Source organism: Apteryx mantelli, chromosome 7 (assembly GCF_036417845.1).
Source record: "Apteryx mantelli isolate bAptMan1 chromosome 7, bAptMan1.hap1, whole genome shotgun sequence".
Classification (NCBI taxonomy): Eukaryota; Metazoa; Chordata; class Aves; order Apterygiformes; family Apterygidae; genus Apteryx; species Apteryx mantelli.
This window is the reverse complement of record NC_089984.1, coordinates 34,207,191-34,223,953: the sequence shown is the minus strand read 5'-3', so window position 1 is coordinate 34,223,953 and position 16,763 is coordinate 34,207,191. Positions and strand designations below refer to the sequence as shown.

The window sequence follows — 16,763 nt, the reverse complement described above, 5'->3', positions numbered from 1 at the left end:
AGTTATTCGTCATTTAATATTTTGAAGTCCAACTTTGACTTCCATGAGCTGTTCCAGTGGTTAAATACAAATACCTCAGGGCTTTGTCAGTCCTGTATGTTATATAAACTCCTCACTTATTTGCTTTCTACTGTAGTGTCAAGACTTGTCAGTTGGGATGGGGTTTATCTTGCCCAGCATTAGAAGTCAGCAGTTTGTCTATATTTGGGCTAGTCACCTTAAACTCTTTCAGAGCCTGTTAGGAGCAATGTATCTGAACCCTCTGAGACATCTACTTTTGGGATCAGATGAACTGTGCCCTAGAAACAAATGTTTCTTTCCAGAGTGACATACAAATAGAGATGTCCAAGCTTAGCTGGATGAAACTCATTTAATACATTCACCCTTCAGTCCAGTCCTGCTTTTCCTTAAACTCTCAGAAACGTCTCAGTATTAGCAGAACTAAGTAGGACTAATCACAATTTTTCTCTATTGCAGGAGGCACAGAGAAAGCAGACAGAAAAGCAAAGCAGGGTGTGGCAAATCATCTGTATTACTTGTTTGGACCTGTGGGCCCATCCCAGTTTTGGGTTATTAATAGTTTTTCAAGAAAACTCCAAATTATCATCCCTTCTGAGTGTGCCACAACATCTGCTACCTCATAGGCTTTTTAGACCCTTGCAGGTCTGGCACATGTCCAGGGAAACAGAATCATGGCTCCTCTTGGGCTAAAGCTTTGGCTGCAATATTGTGGTTACAATACATGCAGTGTTGAGCCAGATGGTTAACTCTGTTAGACTGAGAATCACAATGTTTTCCTTTGTTGCTGTTTCTGACATCCTGTGTGATTAGCACCAAAGCTGTTTTCATTCCTCCAAATATTAATCATAACATACCAGCAACTGGATTTTCCTAGTTATTAATATCTAATAATCTAATTTCCTGTAGACATATATTTAAAAAAGACTATGTTCTGATTTGGAGTGACCTGTTTCTGTGTCCTCCTGCCACAACAAACGTAGCTACATCAGGATCACTTTTGTGACTTGAAAATCAAAATGGAATGCGTATAGAAAGTAGAAGCAAGGAAACATATCTGAGGATGAAAATAAAGGACAAGAATTCAGGAAGAGTCAGGAAAGGTAAACTGAATTATATTTGGGAGGGTACATAAAAAACAAAAAGAGAAACTTCTATAATTAAAATATAAAAGAAGGACAAAGGCAGGTTAGAACTTCACTACTTAAGTTGGAAAGGGAGCAAATATCAGATGATAAAAAATAAAATTATTTCAGGCTTTCAGTCTCAAAGTTAGTTATGTTCATAAGTTTAGCAGAATTCTAACAAAATGGTAGGAGCTTAAGTCAGAAAACAGAAAGAACAATTAAAGACTATTTTAAGGCATATGTATGGAATCTGAAAAATGTGCCCTAGAATATTTGAGGAATTAGCAAAAGCTGCCACTGAATTGTTAGTTCTCTGTGACAGCTATGGAGAATGAAAAGACTGAGCACACTTCAGCCTTTTCAGCATCATTCAGCAGCAGATTTCCATCTGAATAGTGAACCTACTTTTTCCTTCCTCTTATTCATGCGTAGGTTTGTTTCTTTTTACCTTTTATGGCTCTTGCATCTTGAATCTCATTCTTTCCAATATGTATATCCAGGAGTTGGTATGGAAATTCAGAGGAACTGGTATGAACATTTAGACATGCTTGTATAAAAAAGTGAGAACTCCTTGTAGCCTTTATTCTGCCCCACTGGAAAACTTCTGTTCCATTCCATGGAAAGTGCTGGTTTGAAGTATGGCACAGCAGCAGGTATCAGGTCATTCCAATTATTATGGAGACATGTGTGCAAATATACACCTGCTACTGTATTTTACTAGACTTAATGAGCACTATGTGCATCAGAAAATTAACACGGTAAAAAGTTTTGAATGCTTGGAGATTTTTGCTACTCCCACTGCTGTATAGTTAAAGTGCATGTATCCATGTAAGCCTGCCATTAAGAGAACTGGTTGAAACCACACTTACATAATTAGCTGGAAATGACTTTGCAGTCTTGCGTTGTGGCTCCTATGAATAATACGTATGTCACGGGCCTCTTCAGCATCAGAGCGATTCCTCTCCTGAGAGAGGATTGTTCATCTGAACAACTGTTCAGTGCTCAGGACTTCAACTGATGTGCATATCATCTATTTATGCTCTTCTGCAGCAGACTGCCCTGCATGGCTGAACTTGCTAGGAATAGTCAGGTGTATGTGCAATGCACAGTTCTGAACGGCCAATAAAGAGAACAGAGAAAACTTAGTCTGTGCTCACAGATCTGTCCGAAGATTTCTTATAGAGAACTGAAATGCTTGTCAATTCAGAAATATCTCTGCAGTGACTTGTGGAGATGCATTTTGGGTGCATCAACTTCTGTCTCAGATGAAATATCGAAAGATGCACTATGCCAGGGAGAATGTCACAGAACATATAACCTAGCCAAGGATCCTGGCACCCAGGAGAATGAAGGCATGAAGCAAACTACATCTCTCCTGAAGCACAGGGACGTCATAGATAACGTACCAGCCAGCTGTGAGCTGATTTGACACCTCCTTAAGGAACTGTTGCATTATTCCTAAGCTAACATCTTCATTTGTCAGCCAGTGATCAGGTCAAAATTACTCATGTTTTTAGATGAAACCAGAACTGAACAATATGGATACATACACTGAACAAAAAGAATTACAAAAATTCCCATGAAGAGTAACTTTTATATAATGCTTTTCATCCATTCCTTCATGCAAAAATATCCTTCCAGCTGTAGAGCAAGGCATTATTAAAACCTGTTATCAATATTTTGAAATTGTTTGGCTCTTAGATCTGACTACACCAAGTTAAAACTAGTGTAATAAATCTGAAAGCTCAGATTGGTTACGGTTGAAATAGCCATCATGATATTTCAGCATGAAGATATGAAAGGTGAAGACTGCAGCTTCTCAAAGCCATTTGAATAGGTGCATTGTGTCAAATTGTCTAGTATCATTACCATCAATTCCAGTGGGCATTAAAAAATAGAAATTTATTAAATACATGATGAAAACATCCTTCTTTACACTTCTGCAGTGGTGCTGCTGCAGAAAGTGTCTTTGGCATCTGTAACTTCATGACGCTTTCTTTCTTCTTCCATGCCTTTCCTTTAGTACCTTTTCTCATCGCATATTTGTCATAAGGATTTTGTCTAGGTTAGAAGGATGGTACTAGATGAAAAGAAATATTTAGATTAAACAGGAATACTAAGTGTTTTAGAGGAAAAGATGTCAACATACTGAACACATTACTTTTCATTGCCAAACATTGTCCAAACCCATTATTAATTTTGAGCAATCCAGTCTTGCTTATAAAGGCTTATAAAGGGGTGATGTCATGGGTGTTTGTTAACCAAGTGTCAGTGGATCCTATCTTTCTCTCTCTTGCAGGGATTTGCATTCTGCAATTCTAATTAAAACAACAGTTAATTATCTTTCCCAGCATCCTATCAGATAGGTAAGTGCTTTGCCATTTTACAGATAACAATCATAAACATGCTTGCTGTATAGTATCATAGGGGTTTCTTAAAGGATTGTAAAAAGAAGAGTATTGTGTCTTCATCTCTGACAAAGCAGGCGTATAGACATTTATTGACTGAGGGACATGTATTGAGTTACTCAGCCAGCCAGCAGCAGGCATCTCTAGATGAGAGTCTATGTTCTAGCTCCCAGGCAATATGTACCATTTTTACCTTTTGCATTTATCCAACCATCAGCTTGAACTTGCTTACTTTGTGGTAGATGTAAACACATGTCCTATGCAGAAATCTCAGCTGGCTTCAGTAAATTAACAAGATCATGTTAATATATTTATATCCTGGAGATAACTTCCTGACATAAGTAAACAGATATATTTTGCTTCTCGATTAATTTTAGGTGTAGCTTTGCTACATGTTCTGATAGTCAGAATATGTAGCATGTTCTAATTTTGAAAACATAAAGGCATGAATGAGTTAGTAATGTTTTCATTTAATAGAAATGAACACCATTTTCTGACTGCATACGCAGTGGCCAAAAAATAGTCTTACTAATCACTGTAACTAAAATGATCAACTAAAACAGAAATTTAGAAGTCTTGTTATGAAATATATTTATCTTGACAGCTATGGCTGAAGAACATTTGATGTTCCCAAAAGAAGCTGATCTGAGTCAAACATCAGTTCATTTCAACCATTGGTTCATGTCCGTCAAAAGCTCCAGGATGGGAAATCTTGACCATTTATTGTTAGCATAAATATCTAAGAGGCACCTGGATACTTTGGGAATGGGGCTAGGGTGTTTATCTATATAGAAATGGCGGGTAAACATCCTCTAGTGATCAAGAGCCTGTGAAACTTGTATAATGATCTGTTCTGTTTCAAACTTCTGACCTGAGATAAACCACACAGTCTCTCCTCCCCTATTTGGGTGTTGTAAGAATAGCTGTATGTTCCTGTATATCCAGGCATCATAGTAATGGGAGCCTTGTAAATGCCTTAGCAAGACAGACAGATAAAATAGCAGGGGACCGAGATCATCTCTGGCACATCTCCTGGGTACTTCCCCTCTAAATATGAATCAGGCTTCATCCAGGCAGATCTCATTCATGTCCTTGTTCATGACCATGCCTTTGGCAGCACTTGTTGGATGTGATAAGATACTATTTCATTGTTAGTTTTCTGCATTAGAGGAAAAGCAAATACAGCTAGAGATGCCCGTACTGTGCTCAGAACAGCAGCAGGCAGAGGGAAGGGTGGGAATTGTGTGGTTCTCCGGTCTCTTACAATGGTCAGACTGGACTGAATTGTTTGGGGCAGAGCAGCTTAATGTCTTGCAGAATCATGGCCTGCTTTCCAGTTACCTTTTTGTAAGTTCCTTTATTTTTTTAATCAAGGAAGGAAAATCCCCAATTAAAAGTAAGTCTGTTGAATGATGTTTTATACTTACCTGTTAGTTAAAGCAATGCAATTAGAATGCTGTAGATGACAGACAATTCTGCAATAAGCACAACACAAAGAAGCATTTAAAAATTAAGAGTTGGAGGTAAAAGTAACTCAGAAGATATTAAATAAATACTTCATCATATTTCCCAGATTCTTCTATATTCATAGGTCCTTAGTTTATATGTAGAAGTTTTAACTGTATATATACAGATAAAATGGCACTGTGCTGTTGGTGATTGTCACTGTACCACAATGATAAGGTGATTTTTGCAAGGAAGGAAAATAACCTATATGAGAGTATACTGGACTCCAGACTGTAGATGGTAGAAACCACCTAGGAAACCTATTACGCAAAAAAAAATGTTGCTGACTGACATAATTATATTGTTTTCATGCATGGCTGGATTGGATGTAACTTGTAGCAAAACATCACATTTAGGAACATACCTAGTTCAAGGAAAACATTTTTAACTGGGAATTTAAATGTGGGAAAATGGATGTTCTGAGCCTTTGAGTTATTTTCCCTTGTTTACCTCCCAGAAAACAAAACCAAGCCTAACCTGGATAATCATATAAAGAATGTACTTCTTAAAGTCCGGATTTGACCTCATTCTCCATGAAGTCTGTTTCCCTCCTGGGGCACTCCCTCCCCCCGTTTATGTTCTAATTCAAGGATATGAACTTTGCTACTCCTCACCAGTAGGACATGACACTTAGAGCACAGCTACACTACATTTCTTTCCATGGCAGTGCCGCTTTGCACAGCTCCTGCACCTCCCTCAGCTATTCCTCCCACCCTTCCCCTGCCTCTGTGGTTGGCCCAGCGGGATGGTTTTGCCAACAGTGGGAACAAGTGTTTGGGCATGGAGGAGGGGAATGGGACCATTTAGTATCATTGCTACTGAGATGAATGCATGTGCAAGTTTTGCCTCTAATCCGGGTATCTTTGTGGGTATCTTCTAATCCATAGGCACGATACTGTTTTGAGTTAAGACTAGTTGTTTTATCTTTTGCTTTTACTGCATCAACAAGGTGGCATGTGAAGCTGTTTGGGTTTTCAGACTAGTCACATTGGTTCTTCACTTCAGTCTAAGAACTGGGAAGAAGTGAAATACTTCTAAGTGCCATCAAATGTCAAACCTTGCCTGCTTTCTTTTTCCCCACTTGCTCCAAACATCACAACCGAGATATTTTGTTGTTAGCATGTTATAACCAGAAAACCCCAAAGCAATGATGCATTTTCCTTCTGTTTCTTTTTGACCCATAAAATAGTCTATATGGCAGCTCAGTGTCTGAGTACTGCAAAGTAACTTATCTGAAAGAGGTTTGGGAATGCTTGTTTTGTACAAAATGAGGTTTATTTATCAAGAAATTACACCAGCTTATAAAAATATTCTGAAATTAGTCCAAAGATAATTGAGTTACATTTCTTGAAGTTAGAACACACACATCTATGGGCATGGCTGTCTGAGTTTAGACATACCCTTTTATCTAAGTTAATATCTCAGATGAAAGTACTGCCTGGATTAACAGTTAAAATTAATGCATGCTTTCATAATCTTTGCACACAGAGAAATAGAGTGTGTTTTTTCATCCATGCTAGACTTGAGAAAGCTGCAAGGCCCTGGAACCACAAAGGCACATTCAGACATCAAACTCGAAGCATGTGAACAGCGAGTGAAGTGAGGGATGGTAGGAGGAGAGAAGCCTAAGTAACCACAGTGCACAGATGTATCTGTTTGCTAATGATCTGTTTGTTTTAGGCCAGAAGTTTCATATTGCAATCAGTAAAGATATGTGAGTTGCACTGCACACACATTTTTTGTCAGTGTTGGTCAAAGTTTATATTAACAGGCTTTGAAGGATAAAAGCTTTAGAATAAAGTGCCATTTTGTGGCAGGCCGTATTAAGGCTTGCAAAAGTACTGTCTGCCTACCAGCAGCCAAAAAATTCAGAGCATCTCTTGAAATGCATTTAACATGGAAAAAGTTTTCCACAGGTAGAATTTGCTTTCTGGCATTGCTTTGACGATTACTCAAGAACCTGTCTGTGCCATGGGTTTTCAGCTGTTGGTGGTGTTTGCATTAAGTTGTGTAACTGATTTTGATGCCTGTTACGTAATGACGCATAGATCGCAGTCCCTGCACAAATCACGGCTGATGGTGTAAGCATGGTTTCAGTGGTTACTCTCAGTTGAATTAATTTTACATTATTTAAAATCCTCCCTGCGTAAACCAAATGTTGCGGAGCTTGATTAATAAATATAGAAGGCCCGTAAAAGTTCAGATAGGCCCCAGAAAGTATGTAGCTGTGATTGTCTTTTAATATAGTATGTAAGGATGCATGTAACAGTGCGATGCGGCTCTCCTGGTGTTGGTGGGAGTTTTGCAACTGACTTTTGTGAAGACAGGAATCACAAGAACCTCGGTCTAGATTGGCTAAAATATGATAACGTGTAGACAGAAAAGACATCAGAACAAGACTTGCACAGTCAAAAGTCTTAAGGTATTTTGATTTTATACAACATCTGCTGTGTTAGCCCTCTTTCTTGTATTTAAGCAAATTTTAATTAGGCTAAATCAGGATCTGGACTAGGGAGAGAGAGTCTAAAGATGTCTTGGTCATTACTTTAAATAGAATCTAGCCTGAAATGGAAGAATATTGAAGAGACTTGAGATTAGGGGAGTATCTTAGTGTTATGAAAATGAAACAAATGCTTGTCTAAATCTAAATCAGAAGATTTGCAGACAGAGTTGTAGTTTGAAATGTAGTTACTTATAGTAACATTTACCTCCTTTCCTTCTCTAACATTAATCATTTGGAAAGATGTTAAATTAATGTTGAATTCCCAAAGCAAACCCAAAAGTTAGGTTTAAGGCATTTCTTCACTGGAATTCCCCATCACCCATATATTCCCCATCACTATATTTTCCTCTGTGGTCCTCTGAAAATGAACATTTTCCTTTGCAAGGAACCTTCTCCAATTCTTCATAGAAACTGACTGCATGAATACAAAATGTGGCCCCTCTGCGGTCAGAAACCACGTTATATAGATTTACCAGCGGGAGAGATGGAACAGAGAAAGGGAGGGAGTGGATCATGCTGCTAACCACGGTGTTGCCAAATGGCGCTCCGGCTATTTGATCATGATTGTAGCAAGCATCGTTCTGCTTCCAGATTTTGCAAGTACCGAGATACGGATGACTTTTTCTCCAGATCTGTCTGACCCAGGCTATGTGAAATTTAACAAGGCCTAGATTAGAAAATAAATCGTGTTTCAAAATATATTGACTCTCACTTTGAGGGCTGAGCATGAGCAGATAACATATCTATGCTAGTGCTTGAAATATTAGCTAAAATATAGTAGCTAAGACATTTTTAGCTACATCCTGTCTTCTTAGTGTAAACAAACTATGCAATTTTGCTCCTTCTTTTGTCATTGGTGGTACTTCCTGGCCCAGATACACTAACAGTCTACTAGAGGAGCTAAAACTGAACTAGGAATGAACAAAAATATCTGGATGATCCCATGATGTAGATTGGACCTGAGGCTGATATTTGCCCCATAGTCCTGTTGGAAGCTGTTTCAGAAATTACTTAACTGGGTTCTCCAGTTTCCAGTCTGGCCAGTGCTTATTCAATTTCTCAGTGTTGTGCCAACATTACCTGCTAGCTCATGTAGGCTTTGTTCCCCAAATGGTGTTTCCTCTCATGAATTTCTAGAAAGAAGCCTCTTTCTTGATCATTGTTTCCTTAATCACCATAAACATCTTAAGATTATTCTGCTAGTCCTCCTCTGTGCCTGTTACAGTATAAAGTCATCTGTTTAGAAGGTGGGTATCCACACTGAACACAGTATTGTGGATGAGGTTTTAGACCTTTCCTAATAATGATACTTCCTAATAATGCATGGATATATTCTAGTTTTATTGGAAGTATTGTGGGAAATACTTGTCTTTCTCATATGGCACCTGATTAGTGGCTCATACTCACACTATGATCAACTTAAACCCCAAGCATTTTTTTTTTTACTATTTCTAATTGACTGTAATGACAACTTGCAGTAAAAATGTTGTTGGTTCCTAGGTGCACTCTTGCATTTCATCCCATTTCTATTACTTTGGTCCCTAAGAACATCCAATTTTGATTCTCATTTTATGGGCAGTGCTTCCCAAACTTTTATTATTCATGAACTTAATTAGCATGTTCTAACCTTTTGTGACATATAAGAAATACTGAATAAGAAGTATCCACAAAAACATATATGAGAAATGTGATAGGTGAAAATGTGGAGAAAGTAGTGTTGTGAAAAATGCTGGATAAACAGCACTCAGCTGTGTTTGATCCTGATGACACTGCAATAATATAGGTAGAAAATGAGAGGAAAAAAGTGTTCTTGTAAGGAAGACTTTGAGGCAGATGCATGCCCAGCCTAGGCTGGCCACTAAAGCACAATTCTGATTTTAAGTTACCAGAGCTACTGTGAATTTTTAACAAATGGTGATGAAAGATTAGGTGCTCAAATTTGACCAATTTTTTATGCTAGATAAAATAGTGGTTTTTTCTATGTTGCTGAAAGACAGGTGTTTTAAAGGAAAAAGCTGATATAACCTTCTCTTGTATCTCAGGTAAGATTGATTAGCTCCTAATGAGAAACATCAATCATTTCACTTCATTCCCCCAAATAGCTGTCTCAGAATATTTCTGTTTTATGGCCTAGATTATTTTCCTCTCCTGCAGGGAACCTCTATTATAATCTCTCACTGCATATAAGGGTAAAACAAACAAAAAATGTCCAAAACTCACTTATGCTAGCCTTGGTATGGAGAGAAAGAAAGGGGAAAGTGAAGTAGGAAGAAACAAGGAGTATATGACCTGCATTATCTTAAATCTGAAAGATCTGTGGCGTGACTCAGTCCTAAGCTGACAAATAGCTTTATGAAACCACCCCGTCATGCTATGCCCCATGTAATTTTCCTGAAGCAAAGCATGGCCACGTAGAAGCTACTGAGCTGGTAATATGCACTGTCCTTTTTTAAAGTGGAAAGGACAGAGCTGCAAAGAGATCAATTATTTGCAAGAGAAGGAATCCTTTTCAACAACTCTGCTATTCACCCTAGAATAATGAAGCAATTTAATAGTTCAGGGTATGCACATAAAAGATTTCTGCTGCCATGAAGGTGGAAGGAGCTTGGGAAAGTATCAGGTAATGCTTCAAATAGCTATCCCTCCCCCAACACCCCAAAAAACAAAAACACCTAAGTAGGATTTATACTGTTGTGAACTGAATAGCTGTTACTTAATAACTGACCAGATATCCTTTTGCCTGATCAATTGGTATCTTTTTGGTCAAATGATCACTGATAGTTTGCGAAATCTAGCACTATAATACAATTGTTGGCTCAGTCTTGGGTCTTAAACAAGAATATTTTTCTGCAGTTCCCAGATTCAGGACACATATCAGTGGGAGCAAGAGAAAAATGCTTTTGTTTGGGAAACATGCTGTGGGAATGATTTGAACATCAGAATTAAAATGCAACCGCAGGCGTAGCTAGATTATTGCAAAGAGAAGACCAAAGGCAAAAAAATTGCTTTTGTCAGGGTTCTCAGTTAATTTTGTAGTGCAGAAACAAATTTATAGTTTATCTCTTCTTTATTGCTTTCATAGGCAAAAGTTCAGTTACATAAAAGCAATTATAGATATTTACGACAAACTAAAGCCAGGAGACCGTGTTTGTATAAGAGGCTGACTTACAAAAAAGAAATATATCTAGACATCTATGGGAACTTTTAGTTTCTGTTTACCTTTTGCAAAACCAAAATCAGTGAACCCATTCTGTGCTTACCTATGTAAATCTGTTGGAGGGTTGTTTGTTTTTTTTTGTTATGTTTGTTTGGTTTTGACTTTTGGAGATGGCTCTTGGTCTGCAGAGGAAATAATCAACTCAGAGACTGCAAAATAATGGGGGCTGTAGTGCCTTCATTGGAATATGCAGTAATCTGTGCAAGGATCATTGTTTGCACCAGGTCGTAACAGACTTCTGACACCCTCCTAACTTTTCCTAGGTGTTTTCAAAAGATGCTTTAAAACTCCTGCCATAACTTCCCACCAGCAGGTCTTATGCCTTTCGTACCAAAGGCACTAAGACTCTTCCAGTGGCACATCCTGTAGCACCTACAACTTGCACCTGGTCAGCGCAGTAGTAACGCCTCTCCTGCTCTGTGGGACTTCGGGTGCCAGATGCTGCCGATCTGTGATCTGCTGGGTCTGGCACCGAGGCTCCCAGGCTGGGAGAGGGACTGGGCTCTAGAGACAGTCAAGGAGTGTGTACGGCAAAATAGCACTCTCCTGAGTACCTATACTAGCGGGGAGGGATGGCGCACCATGTGATTCAAAACCCATGTCGTATAAATCTGCTGCAAGGGGTTTTGTGCACTGTGAGTTGAAAGAGCTGCCTGTGATCCCAACTTCCAGTCTTTACAGTGCTTTGAGTTATTGTAAACCCAACAACTGCAAAATAAAGCAAACCTGAGCAGTGAAAACCTCTTCCTTTTAAGACACTGATGAAGGACTTGTCTAGCATCTCCTGATAATTAGGGGTTGTGTTATTCTACAGCAATGTTGCAGTCCCTCACAGATGAGTCACAGCAAATTTGATAAGATCATAATTTATTTATGATATTCCTTTTTTTCAAAATGGTCCATACTGCCCTCAACTCTGATTTCTTTATTTCTAAATTTCCTTGGTTGTGTCTTTGGAGGGATAGAAAGCAGCTCTGCGTTCCTGGTGGGGGAAGTAAATCAGAGGAAACTGATCTTTGTACTGTCTTCTGCAGGGACTTGGCAACAAGAAGTCAATTGGCCTTGACATTAAAATAAAGCCATTAGTAGAACTTGAGATATCTGCAAACACAAAACTGGATTTATCCTTTATATAACCACAGTCTCGTATGCTAATTTTTAATGATTTACAAATGGATAATATTTTTATGTATCCGAGAATATCTATGGCCCATATACAATAAATTAATCATTTCATCCTTCTTGTGTTATTTTTCAGATAAAATCAATGTTTAGATAAAATACCAACTTTGCAAATCGTCTCAACAAAGAAATTGAAAGAACCACTTCTGAACTGAAATAACCACTTTTACAAAACTTACCCCTTGTCCCTTGCAGGGAACTCCTCTCTAGGAAGATGAAGGCATGGGGAAGCTTGCATGGTTGTGCTGGATGATTGATTAAGGTTTGTGTAGGGGAGAATCTTGTGCCAGATTCTGGCAGTCAGTATCCCTCAAATAAACATGCTGGCAATTTCATTTGGATAGTTAAGACTTTCTAACTGGTATGTAATATAGGTATGTGTGTAATTGCTTAATAGATGAATGGTGCTATGTTTGCAAGTTTAAAAGTTAGTTATGCTGGTTTTAATCCAGTAATGCTTTCTGTTAAAACAAAAGCCTTTTTTGTACTAATGCAGGGAACAAATTCAAGGGAAAAGCTAGGAGCAGCTTTGGCTGAAATGCACTTATCTTTTCAAGATTACAGTAACAAAGATGATATTTGAATGGAAAGAAATTGCAGAAACACAATGTTCTGTATTACATAGAAGAGAGTAACTGTACTCTTAATGAATTTTGTATTTGTTCTCAAGATAAGAGAGATGAAATAGATGAGACGGAATCATTTGTCTTGAAAGGAGATAAAAAGTATAGCCAAACCATTTCTATGTACAATATTATCAGTCCATTTCATGGCCTGTTGCCACTCTCAAATGTTTTTAATATATTGTATGCCAAAAGCAATAATGCTGACATTGAGTTCTGTGACTGCCAAATTGCATATTCTTTATTGTTCATAGTCAAGTGAGGTCAAGTCCGATCACTGCAGACAAAGGATCTTTGTATGTATCTGTACTCCCTCCTCGCACAGTTTTTGGTTTCCTAACTTTTGTAGCGCTCCCTGGGCTGCAAGTTTCTTTTTAAACAGGATGCTGTGTACTCTTTTGTAAACATGTCTCCATTACCAAAAGTGACATCATGGGAATCGCTAAAAGCTAGCTGGGAGCACAGGACAGGGAGAGACTCTATTTAAAAAGAAATCCCCCTCTTCCCTTCTCCCGCCTCCTACCCGCAGCATTGTCTAGCAAAGAGATACTTTGTTGCGCTCCTCTGGAAGCGAGCGAGGAATTTAAACAAAGGAAGGACTAATCATTATTTAGAAAAGATGAATCCCGCCAGCTTTTTCTCATTTGAAAACTGGTACGCACAATGTGGTTTGCAGTTAGTTCATGCAAAGCCAGGGAGCTGTAGATTTGCCATCATATGCAAATTCCCTCACTGCACTCGCTGGCACAGTAAACACCTCCGCTTAAGAAGTTTAAAAAGATGTATTGCAAAACTGAGGCATGCTCCCACTCCCACTGAGATCAGTGGCAAGCCTCCCATTGGCTTCAATAGAAGTGGGACAGAGTCTCTGTTTTCTGGACTCGAGACCCCGTGGTATCTGAGTTTTTGGAACACACGCAAGCTCTGAAAGCCTGTTCCTTTAGGGCATTCCAAAATTTTTCCCATTTGCTTGATTCCATAGCAACACAACATCACCACTAAGCTCTGAATACTGAAATGAGATTTTACTACTACGCCTGAGGATTTATACATGCGTGTCCTGTTAAAAGACCTTGCTGAGCTGCAATTGCCATTGGACTAATTCTTCATCCTTTATAGATGAGTGACAAAATTATCTCTGCATTTATTTTATAATAAGCCAACAGTTCAATAAAGTTAGAAAAACTAGGAAACTGCTTTAAAATCATACTAGAAGCAAAATTCTTTTTTGATTACACAGAATAAGCTATGTTTGAGTAAAACAATATCTATTTACTGTTCTTTTCAAAACAGTGTACAAAATAGCCTAAGCATTTTTCTCATGAATGATACTAAAGTCAGACTCTAGAGGCTGTATAAAGTGATGAAAACACCATTGTGGCTTAGACAGTTGTTCCGGTATTACTTATATCACAGAAATAATTTTTTTGCAACCTGAAAAAATGTACCAGTGGAAAAGAGTGTGCATGGAAAAAAGTGTGCCAAAAGATCCTTACTAGATTCTGAATGTACTATAGCTTATCTTTAAAACAGGGATACAATGCAATTCAGTTTGTGTTACACTCCATGACTGAGAGTTTGCTCTGGGTTACATCATAGCGTGCTGAACCAGTGCACTGCTTGATCCTGTATTGTGACAGTAAATACTATATGAAAGGGGAAAAACACCAAAGAAATTCTATACCTAGAGAAGGTAAAACTGCATGTAAAAAATACTAATGGTCCTTTATAATGTAAAGTACCTAATAGTAAATTTTCAAGTAAAAATACAAATGCAATGGAGCAATGAAATGATTAGACAACACTAATAAGAATTTTAACTCCATTTCGTACATTTCCCTAAACTCTAGATGTAAACATTTATTGTGATGCCTGTTTCTTTGTATTGAGTTTTCACGTCATCCAGTTGTTGAACTGTTTCCTCCAATCTGATTTTTGGGATCGGCTCTGTTGCTTAAGTCACAGCTATGGGTTCCCCTTATTGCATGCAGTCCCGTTCACAGAAATGGACCCCTCCTGGAAGCAAATTACTGATCAGGATGAGGGCTGGATCACTATAATGGCCCTTGTCTACTTTTGTAACGTGCTCTTTATGCAAACAGAATTACAGAAATAAGTGATATAGCACTGGATTTCAGTTTTACGAGCAGATTTCATGGTTTGCCCTTTTGATGCACACTCCATGCAGTCCCGCGCGCAGGACGTGGCCCAGCTAACTGGCCGGGTCCGCAGCAGCACAGGCAGCCGTTTCTTTCTCTGTCCTCCGTAATTCTGCTAAGTTAACAACATGTTCGTTATGCAAGTGAAATTCAGATTAGGATGTAATAATTGAGATGACACTAATCTGACAGGAGCACTATGACTCTACAGCAATTAAACCCTTATATAATTTTTCTTTTCATATAGACAGCCTCTTGGGCTAGACTCTGATTAGTTACAAATCCATTTAGCTTCAGTCCACACAAATGAAACCAGAATCTACTGTCTCTTGCTGAAATTCAGTAAATCAATTAGTGAAAAACTATTTATTTGAACTAACTCTCCTTCATGAGAACTGAAACACACAGAACCACTAACCAAATTTGAAATTCTTGGCCAAGATGAGGAAAAACTGAGGAAAAGTTCAGTATGTGAATGTGCTGTAGGAAACACAATTGGATATTGTATCTTCTGTACACACACAGTGATGCCCTAGAAAGTGATGCTTTGCTCAGGCACTCAGTATTTTGCAGAAAAACAGTATTTTTATAAGAAATGTATGTTTCACTAGATCGTATCTTATTGCTGTATTTTTGTAATTTGAAAGGCAGACGTCTTTCACTCCGAAGTCCACCTTGCAACCAAAATGCATTATCTTTTGTTGCTGGGCCTTAGATGGAGGGAAATTCAGACCCCAAATCACTTCTGACCGATGAACTGAGGAAGACTCTCCCTAAACTATAATAGCTCCGTGATATTCTCCTGGGGGCGTTCAGTTGTGGGAAATAAGGCAATTCGTGCATGCAAGCAGCAGTGCAGATTGCTTGCTTGGAAGCAGCTCTCATGCACTTTCTTGTGTGCGTGTGAAAAGCTCTTCTTACTTGTAATAAATTCAAAATGACAGTGAGAAGAAAAAGATCTCCTTGCATGACATCAAAAACTGTACGCCGCATATTTACATTAGCATAAAATGGTGTCTTAATTTTGTCTTGCTGTGCCGCAAGGCCGGGGGCAGCTCGCTTCCCGCCGCTGCGGATGCCGGCGCCGGGCCGGGCGGGGCCGGGCCGGGGGGGGGGGGGGTGCGGCGCGGCCGCTCCATGGCGACGGGCGCGCAGGAAGTCGCGTCAGGCGCGGCGCCGCCGCACGCGGCCGCGGGGGGGGGGGGGGGCGGGCACGCGCGCGCCGCTGCGGGGCGGGGCCGGGCCGCGGGGCGGGGCCGGGCCGCGGGTGGGGGGGCGGGGCGGGGCGCTGCGGGGGGCGGCGGCGCCCGGCGCCCCGGCACGTGGGCGCGCGCTGGTCCGCGCGGCGCGGGGCCTCGGCGGGCAGCGGCGGGGGCAGCGCAGCGCAGCGCCGCCGCGGCCGCTGCGCGTGGGGCTGCTGCGGGGCGGGCGCTCGGCGGCGGGGCCGCCCCGGGGCCGCGGGGCCGCCCGGCCCCGGCGCGCTGGGTGCGCGCGCCCGGCGGCGGCGCTGCGCGGCCGCGCTTGTGTCCGCAGCCGCCTCGGAGCGCGCGGGTCCGTGCTCGCGGCGAGGCGCGCGGGCATGGCGCGCTGGGGCGCGCGGGGCGCGTGAGCTCTGCCGGGGCCGCCGGGCGCTCGCGGGACCGATTCTGTCGGAGGTGGGTATGAGCCGCGCCTGCCTGGGGGCTTTTGGTTACCTGCTGCTTAAAGTGCCTTCTTCGTGCGCAGGGGCCGCGAAGGTGACCTTGAGCAGAGCGGGGGGACGTGCCTCACTTTCGCCGCTTAGGTGCTCGTGAGCGTTACGTTGCGTTTGCTCAGTAGTTAAGTATTAATTTGCCTGAGCCCCAATAAAATGAAACGCAAGTTAAACCTAAGATCCGGGGGGGAAAAAACCCCGATAACTTATGTGCTTAGGCAATGTCGAGATAAGTATGTGCATATATATATATATATATGCATATATTTATATATGTGCGTGTGTATATCTATATATACACGCTAGCTCAAAGTGCAGTTTGTGCTG

The 16,763-nt window shown here is 40.4% G+C and overlaps 1 protein-coding gene and 1 long non-coding RNA gene across 2 annotated transcripts in view; one reads left to right on the top strand and one right to left on the bottom strand.

Moving 5' to 3' along the window:
- Positions 1-3,147: 3,147 nt before the first annotated feature.
- Positions 3,148-16,659, bottom strand: LOC136992479 (uncharacterized). The gene is made up of 3 exons (XR_010884752.1): positions 16,438-16,659; positions 4,981-5,028; positions 3,148-3,225 (listed from the first exon to the last, which is right to left on the bottom strand). It is a non-coding gene; the product is annotated as an uncharacterized lncRNA (long non-coding RNA).
- GPAM (glycerol-3-phosphate acyltransferase, mitochondrial) overlaps positions 16,355-16,763 on the top strand; it is a 33,254-nt gene continuing 32,845 nt past the window's right edge. Inside the window, exon 1 of the mRNA XM_067300243.1 lies at positions 16,355-16,398. The gene's annotated coding sequence lies outside the window, so the exon portion shown is untranslated. The remainder of the gene's footprint in view (positions 16,399-16,763) is intronic.